A 15,232-nucleotide genomic window follows, 5' to 3' on the forward strand; every position below is an offset into this window, starting at 1 on the left:
TCTCATGGACATGCTGTGCTCCCTGGACTGGCCACTGGCCTTGCTGTTTTGCCCTTTCCTGTGCATATTCTCATGGAAATGCTCTGCACTTTGTGCCTTGCTCTTCTCAACTCTTGGTGCCTTACTGTGCACTATGTGAATAAAGACAGTTACTCCTGTTGTCTGTTTTGTCAGTGTCCTTACTGAATAAAGGTATTTTGGTGTGTGTATATGGTTTCCTGTGCCCCATGCTCTGTGTGCCACTTCAACATTGACAATGTCTTGGCTCACTTACTCTTTTTTTTTACAGGGGTAACAGGGACTTAAGTTCTTCCTGACCCTGATACTTGAAGTGTCCATGATGTCAATTTTACATGCCATGCAGTTGTCATTTTCATGATTTGTTAATGTTAGCTATATTCTTCACATTTCAGGTTGGGGTGCACTGCCAGCACAGAGTGTGATTCTATCCACAGGTTTGTAGGCAGGCTGGCCAATGTCATCATGTATGTGTGTTATTCATTTATGTGTGCCCAGCAGTGTATGTGTGTGGTCATTTTGTGATGGCCAGTCATCCTGGTCCCATGGCCTCCTTAGATGTTTTCTTTTGTGTAGTCAAGAAGTGTGCAGTGCGAAGGGGTGACTTTTTTAAGGGAGTATTGATGTGTGTGTGCCCCTGCATTGTCAACTACACCCATGTGTTACCTAGGAGTTGGGTGCCTGTTGTTTGGATTGTTCAGCCCTGTGGATGTGGTTGTATGCACAGGTGTGAGTTTTATGTTGTGCAGTGTGTTGGTGTGTCCATGCAGTTCTGTCTGACTCCTACTTGATATTTTTGTCACCTGTGAATATGCAGAGTGTGTGACTGGCACGAATTTCGTAGGCCACCCTGCATCGCAAAATGCGATGCAGCGCGCGCTACGAAATTTGTTTTATTTAATAAATTGTTTACTTACCTGCAATTATTCATTTTCCGTTGTTTACCACCCTCTACCCTGCCCCTCCCCCGCACCTCCTACCTGCCCCACCGAACTCCCTCCACGGGTCGCGGCTGGGTTTAAAATCTGCTGTTTTACCTGCTTGGGAGTGCCTCAATTTGCCTGGTTTGTTGGGGTCTTGTGTGGTTTAAAATCTACTGTTTTACTTGCCCAGGACTGCCTCAATTTGCAAGGCTTCTTTAGGGGGGCTGTGTGGTTTAAAATCTGCTGTTTTACATGCCCAGGACAACCTCAATTTGACTTGTTTTTTTGGGGGGGGTCTGTTCAATTTAAAATCTGCTGTTTCACCTGCCTGTGAGAGCTTCAGTTTGCCTGACTACTTGGGGGTGAGGGCTGTCTGGTTTAAAATCTGCTGGCTTACCTGCACGGGACTGCCTCAATTTGCCTGGTATGTTTTGTTGGAGAGCTGTCTGGTTTAAAATTTTGTGTTTTGCCTGCTCGGGACTGCCTCAATTTGCCTGGTTTGTTTTTGTTGGGGAGCTGTCTGGTTTAAAATCTGCTGTTTTACCTGCCCAGGGCAGCCTCAATTTGCCTGGTTTGTTGGGGGGTGGCTGTTTGGTATAAAATCTGCTTTTTACCTACCTGAAACAGCCTCATTTTGCCTGTATTTGTTTTTGGGTGGGGAAACTGGTTTAAAATCTGTATTACCTGCACAGGACCGCCTCAGTCTGCCTTTTTTTTGCATTGGGCTGTGTGGTTTAAAATCAGCTTTTTCATCTGCCTAGGGCGCCTCTATTTGACTGGTTTGTTGGAGGAGGAGGGAGAAGAGCAAGTGGTTTAAAATATGCCTTTTTACATGCCCAGACTGCCTAAATTTGCTCACTTTGTTTGCAGGGAGCTGTCTGGTTGAAAATCTGCAGTTTTACCTACCTTGGAACCCCTCAATTTGCCTGGTTTGCTTTATTGGGGGCTTTCTGGTTTAAAATGTGCTAATTTGCCTGTCTGGAACCGCATCAATTTGCTTGGTTTGTTTTGTTCAGGGCCTATCTGGTTTAGAATCTGTTGTTCTGAAGGTGCCGGGACCGCCTCAATTTAACTGGATTTCTGGGGGCGAGCCATCTTTTTTAAAATCTGCTGTTTTAACTGCCTGTGACCGCCTTAATTTGCCTAGTTTGTTTAATTGTGGGCACTGTCTGGTTTAAAATATGCTGTTTTACCTGCCCGGGAAGTCCTCAATTTGCCTGGTTTGCTTTGTTGCGGGGCTCTCTGGGTTAAAATCTGCTGTTTGCATGGTTTGTTTTGTTCAATGGGGAGTGGTTAATCTGGTTTAAAATATGCTGTTTTACCTGCCTGGGACAGCTTTAATTTGCCTTGTTTGTTGAGGGGCTTGTCTAGTTTAAAATCTGCTGGTTTACATACCCGGGACTGCCTCAATTTGCCTGCTTTGTTGGGCTGATGGGGCAGTATTGTCTAAAATCTGCTGTTTGACCTGACTGGGACCATCTCAAATTGCCTGGTTTGTTTTGTGGGGGAAGGGGTTGTCTTGTTTAAAGTCTGCTGCTTAACATTCCCGTGACCACCTCAATTTTCCTGGTTTGGGGCCATCCTGTTTAAAATCAGCTGTATAATCTGCCCGGGACAGCCTTAATTTGCCTGCTTTGTGTGCTGGGGGCTGTATTGCTTAACATCTGCTCTGTACGGGTCTTACCAACAATCTCAGTAGGTCCTTCGACAGGTTTGTCCTGGCACACATTCTGATATAGAGACTTATGTAGCTCTATTAGCGCCTAACTCACTTATATAGGAGTTTTGCAGCAGCTCGGAGTACTTGAAGCTCCGTTATAGACCCCCGGTTCTTTTGTTGTTAGGATTACAGGTAGGGGGATACGAACTGGGCAGGTCTTTAAATTTCCCTCAGAGCCTTCTTCAATTGTTTGTGTTTTACTAACATCTGCTTTACCTGCTCCGGACTGTCTCAATTTGCGTGATTTGTTTTGTTGTGGGGCAGTATTGTTCAACATGCATTTTACGTGCCTTGGACCGCCTTATTTTGTTTGGTTCGCTGTTCGGTTTAAAATCTGCTGCTCTACATGCTCAGGACCGCCTCAATTTGCATTTTTTGTTGGGGTGGTGGGGCTGCTTGTTCAAAATCTACTTTCTTACCTGCCCAGGACTGCTTCAATTTGTCTGGTTTGTTGGGGTGGTCTTGTTTAAAATGTGCTGTTTACCTGCATGGGACGGCCTCAATTTGCCTGGTTTGTTTTGTGGGGGGTGGGGCTATCTGTTTAAAATCTGCTGTTTTATCTGACTCAATGTGTCTGCTTTTTTGGGTTGGTGGGACTTCTTTAAAATCTGCACTTTTACCTGCCAAAGACTGCCTCAATTTGCTGGTTTGTTTTGTAGGGTGTGTGGGGGGGTTTGTCTGGTTTGAAATCTGCTGTTTTACGTACCCGGGAACACCACAGTTTGCATGTATTGTTTTGTTTGGTGGGTGGACTATCTGATTTAAAATCTTCTGTTATACCCATCCAGGACTGACTCAATGTTCCTGTTTCATTTTGTTGGGGAGGCAGTTTGGTTTAAAACCTGCTGTTTTACCTGCCCGGGACGCCTTAATCTGCCTGCTTTGCTGGGGGGGAGGCGCTGTCTGGATTAAAATCTGCTGTTTTACCTGCCTGGGACCATCGCAATTTGCCTGGTTTGTTTTGTGGGGGGGGGGGCTATCTCGTTTAAAATCTTCTGTTTTACCTGCCCAAGGCTGCTTCAATTTGCCGGGTTTGTTGGGGGGGCTGTGTTAAAATCTGCTGTTTTTCCTGCCCCGGATTGCCCTAAATTGCCTGGTTTGTTTTGCTAGGTGGGTGGTCAGTTTAAAATCTGTTGTTTTATCTGCCCAGGGCTCTCTCAATTTCCTGCTTTGTTTTGTTGGGGGTGCTGTGTGGTTTAAAATCTGCTGTTTTACCTGACTGTGACAGCCTCAGTTTGCCTGGTTTGTTTTGTTGGGGTGCTGTCTGGTGTAAAATCGGCTGTTGTACCTGCCCGGGACCACCCCAATTTACCTGGTGTTTCGGTGTGGATGGGGATTTCTTGTTTAAAAACAGCTGTTTTACCTGCCCGGGACCGCCTCAATTTGCCGGGTTCATTTTGTCGGCGGGACTGTCTTCTTTAAAATCTGCTGTTTTACCTGCCCGGGACCACCTCAATTCGCCTACTTTGCCCAGGGTGGGAGGGAGGGGTAGTTTAAAATTCGCTGTTTTACCTGCCCGTGTCTGGTTTGTTGGGGAGATGTGTGGTTTAAAATCTCCTGTTTTACCTGCCCAGGACTGCCTCTATTTGCCTGTTTTTTTTGGGGGGGGGGGAGGTAATTCTGTCTGGTGTAAAATCAGCTCTTTTACCCTGCTGGGACAACCTCAGTTTGCCCATTTTGTTTTGCAGGGGGGCTGACTGGTTTAAAATATGCTGTGTGGTTGTAAATCTGCTGTTTTACATGCCTATGACCGCCAACATTTGCCAGGTTTGTTTGGGGGGGTCTTGTTTAAAATCATCTGTTATGCATGCCTGGAACAGCCTCAATTTGCCTAGCTTATTTTGTTGTGGGTGCTGTATGGTTTAAAACCTGTTGTTTTACATGCCCGGGACTGCCTCAATCTTTCGGGTTTGATGGGGCGATGAGGCAGTCTTGTTTAAAATATGCAGTTTTACTTTCCTGTGACCACCTTAATTTGCCTATTTCAGGCTGCCTTTTACTCAAATATGATGTTTTACCTGCCCAGGACCACTCAATTTGTCTAGTTTGGGGGAAGGGGGCGTGTGGTTTAAAATATGCTATTTTAACAGCCTGGGACCACCTCAATTTGCCTGGTTTGTTTTGCTGAGGCGCTGACTCAGTTTATAATCAGCTCTTTTACCTGCCTGGGACTGTCTCAATAATCCTGGTTTGTTATGTGGTGTGGCTGTCTTGTTTAAAATCTGCTGTTTTACTTGTGTGGGACAGCCTCAATTTGACAGGGTTGCTGAGGGGGGGCTTTCTGTTTTAAAATCTTATATTTTACCTGCGTAGGTCTGCCTCAGTATGCCTGGTTTGTTGGAAGGGAATGAGTCTCTTAAAATCTGCTGTTTTACCTTCCCGTGATCCCCTCAATTTGCCTGCTCTGTTTTCCTGGGGGTCCTGCCTTGTTTAAAATCTATTGTTTTACTTGCCCCAGACTGTCTCAATTTGCCTGGTTTGTTTTGTTGGGGAGTCCTGTCTGGTTTAAAATCTGTTGTTTTGCCTGTTCCTGACTTCCTCAATTTGCCTGGTTTGTTGGGGGGAGGTCTGGTTTAAAATCTGCTGTTTTATCTGGCAGGACACCCCAAATTGCATGGTTTGTTTTGTTGGGGGGGGGGGCTATCTGATTTAAAATCAGCTTTTTTTTACCTGTGTAGGTCTGCCTCAATTTTCCTGGTTAATTTTTTGGGGGGAGGATGTCTGGTTTAAAGCAAGCTATTTTACCTGCCTGGGACAGTCTCAATTTGCCGGCTTTGCTTGGGGGGGGGGGGGGGGTTTCAGTCTGGTTTAAAATCAGCTGTTTTACCTGCTTCAATTTGCCTGGTATTTTTTGGGGGGTGGGCTGCCTGGTTTAACATCTGCTGTTCTACCTGCACAGGTCCTCCTCAGTCTGCTTGTTTGGGGGGGGGGGGGCTTTCTGGTTTAAAACCACTGTTTTGCTTGCCTGTGACCATGATAATTTGCCTGCTTTGTTTTGATGGGGGGCTGCCTGGTTTGAAATCTGTTTTACCTTCCCAGTAATGCTTCAATTTGCCTGGGTTCTTCCGTGGTGGGGCTGTATGGTTTAAAATCTGCTCTTTCACCTGCCTTGGACCGCCTCAATTTGCTTGGTTTGCTGTGTTGGGGGGCTATCTGATTCAAATCTGTTTTACTAGATCAGGACTGCCAAAATGTACCTAGTTTGTTGGAGGGGCGGGGGATGTATTGTTAAAATCTGCTGTTCTAACTAACTGGAACAGCCACAATTTGCCTGGTTTGTTTTGCTGGGGAGCTGTCTTGTTTAAAATCTTTTACCTGCCCAGGACTGCCTCAATTTGCCTAGTTTGTTGGAAGGGCAGGGGCTGTATTGTTAAAATCTGATGTTTTACCTGCCTTGGACCGCCTACATTTGTCTGATTTGCTTTCTTGAGGGTCTATTTGGTGCAAATCTGTTTTACGTACCTAGGACCGCTTCAATTTGCCTAGTTTGTTTGGGGAGCTATCTTCTTGAAAATCTGTTGTTTTTCCTGCCCTGGATGATCCCAGTTTGTTTGGTTTGTTAGAGTCTGCTGTCTGTTTTAAAATCTGATGTTTTACGAGCCCAGGACCGCCTCAATTAACCGGCTTTACCGTTGGGCTATCTGGTTTAAAATAGGCTGTTTTACCTGCAAGGGACTGCCTCAATGTGCCTAGTTTGTTTTGTTGGGGGGATGTCTGGTGTAAAATCTGCTGTTCTACTGGCCACAGGACCACCTCAATTTGCCAGGTTTGTTGGGGGGGAAGGGGAGCCACCTCGGCTAAAATCTGCAGTTGAATCCAGTGGCAAAGTGAGGAAGGGACCCACGTCTGGGCATACCCTACCAACTTAGGGCGAACTTAGCAAAACCAAAGGGGATGATGGACGGAGTGGTGAACATTGCAAGCACTCACCTGCCCAGGACCCCCTCAATTTTCCTGGTTTGTTGAAGGGGGGAGTGTGTGGTTTAAAATATGCTGTTTTTCCTGTCCTGGGCTGCCTCAACTTTTCTGGGTTTTTTGCTGGTGGGCTGACTGTTTTAAACTCAGGTGTTTTGACAGACCAGAACCACCTCAGTTGGCCCATTTTGTTTTGCGTGGATGCTGTATGGTTTAAAATCTGCAAATTACCTTCCCAGGGCTGCCTCACTTTTATATGGTTGCTAGGGGCGGTGGGGGGCTGACTGTCTGGTTCAAGCAAAATCTGCTATTTTACCTGCCTGTGAACGCCTCAATTTGCCTGCTTTGTTTTGCTGGTGGGCTGTCTGGTTTAAAATCTGCTGTTTTACTTACCTGGGACAGCCTCAATTTGCATGGTTTGTTTAGTTGGGGGGGTGTCTTGTTTAGAATCTGCTGTTTTTTTCCTGCCCAGGACTGTCTCAATTTTCTTGGTTTGATGGGGTGGTGAGGCTATCTTGTTTCAAACCTCCTATTTTACTTGCCCAGAACCTCCTCAATTTACTGGTTTATCTTGGGGGGAGGCTTTATTGTTTAAAATATGCAGTTTTACCTGTATGTAACCGCCTTAATTTGCCTATTTTGGGCTGTATGGTTTAAAACCTGCTGTTTTACCTGCCTAGGACTACCTCAATTTACCTGAATTTTTGCTGGTGGGCTGTCTGGTTTAAAATCTGCTGTTTTACCTGACTGGGACCACCAAAATATGCCTGCTTTTGTTTGCTGGGGGATGTCTTGCTCAAAATATGTTTAACCTGCCCGGGACTGCATCAATTTGTCTGGTTTGTTTAGTTGGGGGTGCTGTCTGGTTTAAAATCTGCTATTTTACATGCCTTGGACCGCTCAATTTGCTTGGTTTGTTTGGGGGGTGTCCTTTTTAAAATCTGTGGTTTTACATGCAGATTGAACCACTTCAATTTGCCTATTTTGGGCTGTGTTTACAATCTGCTAATTTACTTGACTGGGACCACAACATTTTGCCTGGTTTGGTTTGCCGGGGGACTGTCTTGTTTAAAATCTGTTTTAGCTGCCATCCACTTCCTCAATTTGCCTCGTTTGTTTAGTTGGGGTTGCTGTCTGGCCTGAAATCTATTTTACCTGCCGGAGACCACCTCCATTTGCATTGTTTGTTGGAGGGGTGGGGGCTGTATGGTTAAAATTTGCTGTTTTACCTGACTGGGATCGCCACAATTTGCCTGGTTTGTTTTGCTGGGGGGCTGTCCTGTTTAAAATCTGCTGTTGTCCCTTCCTAGGACTGTCCCAATCTGCCTAGTTTGTTGGAGGGGCGGGGCTGAATGGTTAAAATATGCTGTTTTACCTGCATTGGACTGCTTAAATTTGCCTCATTTCCTTTGTTGGGGGCTATTTGGACCAAATCTGCTGTTTTACATACCTAGGACCGCTTGAATTTGCCTAGTTTATTTGGAGGGGCTGTCATCTTGAAAATCTGCTGTTGTAACTGCCCTGAACTGCCTCAGTTTGCCTTGTTTGTTGGGGTTGGCTGTCTCGTTTAAAATCTGTTGGCTGACCTGCCCGGCACCACCTCAATTGGCCTGATTTGCCGGGGATTAGGGGGGGCTGTCTGGTTTAAAATCTTTTGTTTTACCTGCAAGGGACCGCCTCAATTTGCCTGGTTTGTTTTGAGGTGGGGTGTCCTGTTTACAATCTGCTGTTTAACATGCCTAGGAGTTTTTAAATTTGCATGTTTTTTGTGTAAATGGGGCTCTGTTGTTTAAAATCTGCTGTTTCCTCTGTCAAGAAATGTCTCAATGTGCCTGATTTGTGGGGGGGTTGTCTGGTTTAATATCGGTGGTTTCACTTGCATTGGACAGCTTCAATTTGCCTGGTTTGTTTTGTTGTGGGTGCTGTATGGTTAACAATCTGCTGTTTTACCTGCCTGGGACCGCCTCAATTTGCCTGGTTTGTTGGGGGGAGGGGGATGGTGGTTTAAAATAGGCTGTTTTACCTGACCGAGACTGCCTCAATGTTCCTGTTTTTTTTTTGTTGCGGTTTAAAATCAGCTGTGTTGACTGGCCAAGACCACCTCAGTTTGCCAATTTTGGTTTTGCTGGGAGGGGGGGGGGGGGGCTGACAGGTTTACAATCTTTTCTTTTACCTGCCCGAGGTCATCTCAATATACCTGGTTTGTTATGTTGTGTGGCTGTCTGGTTTAAAATCTGCTGTTTCATTTGCCTTGGACAGCCTCAATTTGCAGGGTTTGTTGGGGGGGTATCCTGTTTAAAATCAGTTGTTTAACATGCATAGAAGCTCCTCAATTTGCCTGTTGTTTGGTGTGGATGGGTTTTCTTGTTTAAAATCTGCTGTTTTACCTGCCAAGGAATGTCTCAATGTGCCTGGTTTGTTGGGGAGTGGAGGGAGATGCAAACTGTAAAATTTGCTGTTTTACCTGCATGTCACGCCTAAATTTGCCAATTTTGTGCTGTCTTGTTTAAATTCTGCTATTTTACCTGCCCAGGACCACCTCAATTTGCCTGCTTTGTGTTGCTGGCGGCTCTCTGGTTTAAATTTGTTTTTCATTGCCTGGGAACTGCTTCAATTTGCCTTGTTTGTTTGGTATGGTTGCTGTGTGGTTTAAAATCTGTTGTTCTACCTGCACTGGACTGCCTCAATTTGCCTTGTTTGTAGGGGGACACTGCCTGGTTTAAAATCTGCTGTTTCACTTGCCTTGGACAGCCTCAATTTGCCTGGTTTGTTTTGTTGTAGGTGCTGCATGGTTTGCAATCTGCTGTTTTACCTTCCCGGGACCCCCTCAATTTGCCTGGTTTAGTGTGGGGGAATGTTGTAATTAACACAACATAAGTCTTGAAGTGGATTTCAAGAAGGAGTTTTATTTTGAATAAGATAAAAGATAAGAACCCACATGAGAAAAGATCCAGATGTGATGCTGTCGTGTCCAGAGTTCAAAGCATAATCACTCGACAGTGACGCATCTGGAAAAGAACGTAGAACATGGAATGTAGACCATAGAACATGCTAGCAATTAAAGAAACACAGATACAACATCTCTTTTCCATAAACAAAAACAAAATAAATAATATTAATACAAATAATAATCTTTAAACATTGCAAGCATTACAATATTTCCTTCTCCTTTCCATAAACAAAAACAAAAGAAATAATATTAACACAAATAATAAACTTTAAACTTTGCAGGCATTACAATATTTCTTTTACCACCAGTTAAATTAGAATTGCATCTTGAATTAGAAACATGGCTATCATTAAGCACTTTCGGAGCACTATTTGAAACATTATGTAAATTACGGCAATTGACAGAATCATTTGAAACATCTTGTAAATTAAAACTGATGCTATCATCTTCCTCATATCTATTTTGATGACTTGATTCTACTGCATCAGTAATACTTGTATATTGATCCATGTGTAAATTATCTTCAAAACATAAAAAACATGAACCTTCAGGATTTTCCCTTTCACTTAATTTGTTCATAATATCTTTTTGAAATCGTTTGATCTTTATGACATCACTCTTGTTCCACCAACCTTTATTTTTAATCATCACAGACGAATTTGTAACTCTAACAATTTGCTGTGGAGAACTACATTTAGATTCACCCTTTTTAACTTTCTTAGGTTTTTTAATAATAACCCAGTCTCCAGTCACGTAGTCTTTCTTTCTTTGAGGAATTATTTCTGATGTTAATTTGTATCTTTTTTCTAAATGATTTCTAACACATTCATCAATAGATCTTTCAGATGTATTACCTTCTATTTTCCTTAATGAAACTATACCATTCTCAAATACAGGTTTGATATTATCTTTTGCATCTCTACCTTACTTCCAATCCTGAAGATAAAGCTGTTTGTATACCCTCTTTGAAAAATGTATTTGCTCTTTCCACTAATCCATTTGCAGATGGAAAATATAATGGTGCTTTCACATGCTTTTTATCATGTTTTTTAGAAAATCAACCATTTATTAGAGACAAAATGTGTGCCATTATCTGACACCAAATTTTTAGGAAATCCTTCTATACAAAAAGTCTTATCCCAAAAATTAATTACTACATCCGTTGTTGGAAAATTTACAAAATCATATACAATCCACTTGGAATAATAATCTGTCAATACAATTAAATATTTCATATCTCCACTTAAAATATTATACGGCCCTGAAAAATCTATTGCCAATTTTTCCCAAGGTTGATCTGGCAATGTATTAGTTGAAGTAGCATTTTTCATATTCTTCCAATGTTTATCAGATAATAAACATTCTGGACATTTTTTAACAAACTGATCCACATATGAATCCCTACTTGGCCACCAGTAATATTTTCTTAATAATTTTTTAGCACCTGACATACCAGGATGACCTATATGTGCTTTTTCAATTAAACTATCAATTCGTTTTTTGGGCGGTACAAAAAGTCCACATCTTGTAACAATATCATTTTCTATGCTCAACTCTGAAGAAACTTGTTGAAATGGAACTAAATTTCTCTCTAAATTTCTTGATGGTGACCATCCATTTGTGATATATTTTTTTACTTTGATAAGAACTTCATCATTCTTGTAATAATCTTTCTAATCATATTCAGAAAAAACTCCCATAGAATTTTCAGAAGCATCTATAGCTGACACAACAACACACTCTTTATCATTGATTTCTGATTTTTCAATCATATCATCAACTGGCAATCTTGATAAGCAATCTGCTCTGAAGTTCTCTCCACCAGATATGTGTTTAACTTCAAAGTTATATTCTTGCAACTTGGGAAATAATTCTTACTAATCTCGAAGATGCCAGACCAGTTCCATTTCCATTCATTAAAAACAAAAGTGGTTTATGATCTGTTAAAAGATCAAAATGACTGCCCCAGAAATAACTCTTGAACTTCTCCACTGCCCATTAGCAGGCTAATGCCTCCCTCTCTATGGTACTATAATTTGATTCAGCTTTACTTAATGTTCTTCAAATAAATGCAATAGTGTTTTCCTTCCCTTTTACATTTTGTGTCAAAACACCTCCAAGTCCTACAGAACTTGCATCCACAGTAACGGTACATTTGACCCCACAAGTATATGGTTGTAATGCTGGAGCATTTTTAATCATTTCTTTTATATTTTTGAATGCTTCATCGTGTACAACTGGCCATTCAAATTTCTCTTTCTTCCTAGTCAAACCTCTAAGTGGCTCAACAACCAATGCATAACCATGCACAATACGTGCATAGTACTCACTAAGGGGCCTATTACGATGGCGGACGGACCTGCGTCCGTCCGCCACCCCCGAGGTGGAGGGACCATCCGCAGGGGCTGCGGCGTTCCCTCCCTCGGAATTAGGATGTGACCGCCACCCTGGCGGTCACATCCCGTATACTTCCCATTGCGGCGGGAGCTGCTTTAAGGAGCACCCGCCGCAAGGTTCAATATGCAAGTATTCCCTTTGCATGCACAAATCGTCAGGCATCGTGCGGTGCCTGCCGCTTTGTGCATGCAAAGGCCATAGGTACCCCCATGTGCACCCCTCACCCCCTTCACCCTGGGGGCCCGTAACGGGCCCCTAAAGAAGAGACCGTATGCCTTTTCGTGGCTACATTGCCGCCGTGGAAAGGCATGTCCCAAGGCTAATCCTAATATGGCCGGCGGTGTCTGATAGACACCGCCACCATATTAGAGCTTTTCCGCCGCGGTCTGAAGGCGACCGCGGCGGAAAAGCGGCAGACGGTCTTCCCGTCTACCGATGACCCCCCAGCCATCCTAATCTGTCGGGGGGTCTTTACACACACCGCAGCGGTTAATCCGCATCCTCCGGGCCGGCGGTGGCTTCCGCCAACCCCGAGGATGTGGATTCACCGCAATCATAATCTGCCCCTATCTCCTAAAAAAGACCTGAGTGAGTCTTTATCAACGGGTGCAGGTGCCTGCATTATTCAGTCAATCAGATTTTGTTTAGGTTTAATGCCTTCTTTTGTAATAGAATGTCCTAAATATTCCAATTCATTTACTAAAAAATTACACTTGTCTTTAGATACAGTCATCCCTCTTTTGTGCAAAATACTTAAAACCCTCCCAAGAATTTTATTATGTTCTTCAATTCTTTTTCCAAAGATGAGGATATCATCTTGAAATGCTTGTACCCCGTTGATGTCTCCAAACAATGAGTCCATTAGCTTCTGAAAAACACTAGCGGCAGGAGCCAATCCAAACGGGAGTCTCGTGTATTTGAAGGCACCAAAGGGTGTATCAAACGTTGTAAGATCTTGAGATTTTTCAAAAAGAACAACCTGATCATAGGCTGACTTCAAGTCTATAAGTGAAAAATGTGTTGAATCCCCAATGGTCATTAGCATTTCTTGAATAAGAGGTAATGTGTGACAATCCACCAAAATATTCTTATTTAATGAGCGTAAATCAGCACACATGCACAATTTTCCATTTTTCCTTTTTGCTAAAACTACAGCCAAAACCTACTCGGATGAATTGGTAGGTTTGATAATCCCATCTTTACATAGACTATCTAAATGTTCTTTCAATTCCTGTCGGATACTGAGTGGCAAATTTCTGACTTTGTGTTTCCCTGGTGATGCACCATCCTTTAGTTTGATTTCATGCATGACTCCTTTCACACATCCAATTTTATCTTCAAAAATCTCTTTGTATTTATTTAAAATTACATCTAAATCATGTGAATTTTTTTCTCATTAGACAAATCAACTGAAGCAATGGGAATATCGGAGTGTCACTACCTGGTTTTAGTATAATTCCCATTTTCCCAAATAACGCCAACCAATAATACTTCTCCCCCTTTTTGCAAAATAAACTTTTGTTGCTATTGATCTTCCCAAAAGCTCTACCTTACCATTAAAATATCCTACCATATCAATTGCCTGTCCACCAAACGACTTTGGATTTACATCTGAAATAAAAAATGCATTAGAAAAACAATTCTTATAATATGTAGTTTCATCCAGAATGGTTATTGGCGATCCCGAATCCGCCATTACTTTCAATTTGACATTTTCTATAGTTGCTTCACCTAGGGGTGACTTGAATGTAATATCAGAATCAATAATATTCAATTCAATTAAAAAAAATCTTTATTTCGGTAAGATTTTTACCATATAAGACGATTAGAACATTCATTTAAAAGCTTTGTTTAAAAATAAAAATTTATGCAATATAAAATCGACATTGTCGTTTAGACAGAGTTCCTTATTGCAGTATCAAGTTCTTGGTGCATTAGGGTCAGTTGCCAGCCCTGAGACATTTCCTTCTCAGACACCAGATAGCACCCAAATATTTGGCCACTGCAAACACGATATGATCGGTCAGATTGGATTTCAGTACTCTGTGAGCAGCCAAGCACCCCACAAATCCCAGATTTCTGCATAGGGGAACTATCCATTTCTTGCGAATCTCTCGGTAAACCGGACAAAAAAAGAGTATGTGGAGTTCAGATTCGTCAGATGTTCTACATGCTGGGCAAATGCCAGTTGGTTGATCACTCCATTTGCTTGTGAATGTTCGAATGGGGAGGGACCCATGTCTCCACTGCAGATATAGTTTCCTGAGCAAAGGGGGATACAATTTATCTAGGGTTGGTTCAAAGTTGTAAGTGTCCTTAAAGCATATAAACGAATCAGTCAATGAACCAGGTTTTTGGAGGTTGAAAAGTTCCATTAATTTGCTGTCGTGATATGCCTTAGCTAATTCCTTTTTAGGAATAATTGGACAAGTAGCCAGAGGATCGGACCACATCTTCGAGAGTCCCAGACTCTCCGGTTCTGATTTAACAAATTTAATCCACTTAATTTTCCCCGCATTTGACATGGCTAGCACCTCCTGTAATCCCTGTCTGTAGCTGGCCAGTTCTGGGGTTGCCCACAGCCTACGCCAATATGCCAGGGTCCGAAAAGCCAGTTCTTCGTCTAGCGGTCGTAACCCCAGGTCCAGGCTAAGGGGGACAAGGGGCGTACTAGGGGGGAGTCCTGCAACCCTTCGAATAAATTTATTTTCCTCTTTCAGCAAATCTGATGTACCTACATGTCCCCAAAGTTCGCACCCATACATGGCAGCCCCCCTTGCCTGTATCTTGTAGATCTCTATCGGAGGGCCTATGGGCCTGATTGATGATTTGTTATTTGCCAGAAGATTCATGATGCCCCCCGAGTATTGAGTCAATTTAAGGAGGGCTTTCTCCTGATGCGTGTTCCAGGACAGTCTGTCATTTAGCATGACACCAAGGTACTCAAAAGTTTTCACCCTCTCAAGCCTAGTGTGTCCAATTTTAGGGTTGAAACGGAATTTCGATGGGGGGTTGAAGACCATGAATTTGGTCTTTAAGGTGTTAATTTCTAGACCATGGTCCTCACAAAAGTCCGTAAAACCATCAAGGACTCGCTGGATGGCCATTGCAGATTTTGAAAGCAGCAGGGTGTCATCGGCGAACATGACAGCCGGCACCCTTACACCAGCCAATTTGGGAGCGTCAGAGTTGGCGACCCCGTTTAGGTGAGAGATAACCCCGTTGACATAGAGGCAGAACAGGGTCGGTGCAAGCACACAACCCTGTCTTACCCCCCTGTCAACGGGGAACCTATTGGACAATGCCCCC

The sequence above is a fragment of the Lissotriton helveticus genome, chromosome 7 (assembly GCF_964261635.1).
Source record: "Lissotriton helveticus chromosome 7, aLisHel1.1, whole genome shotgun sequence".
In the NCBI taxonomy this organism is placed as follows: Eukaryota; Metazoa; Chordata; class Amphibia; order Caudata; family Salamandridae; genus Lissotriton; species Lissotriton helveticus.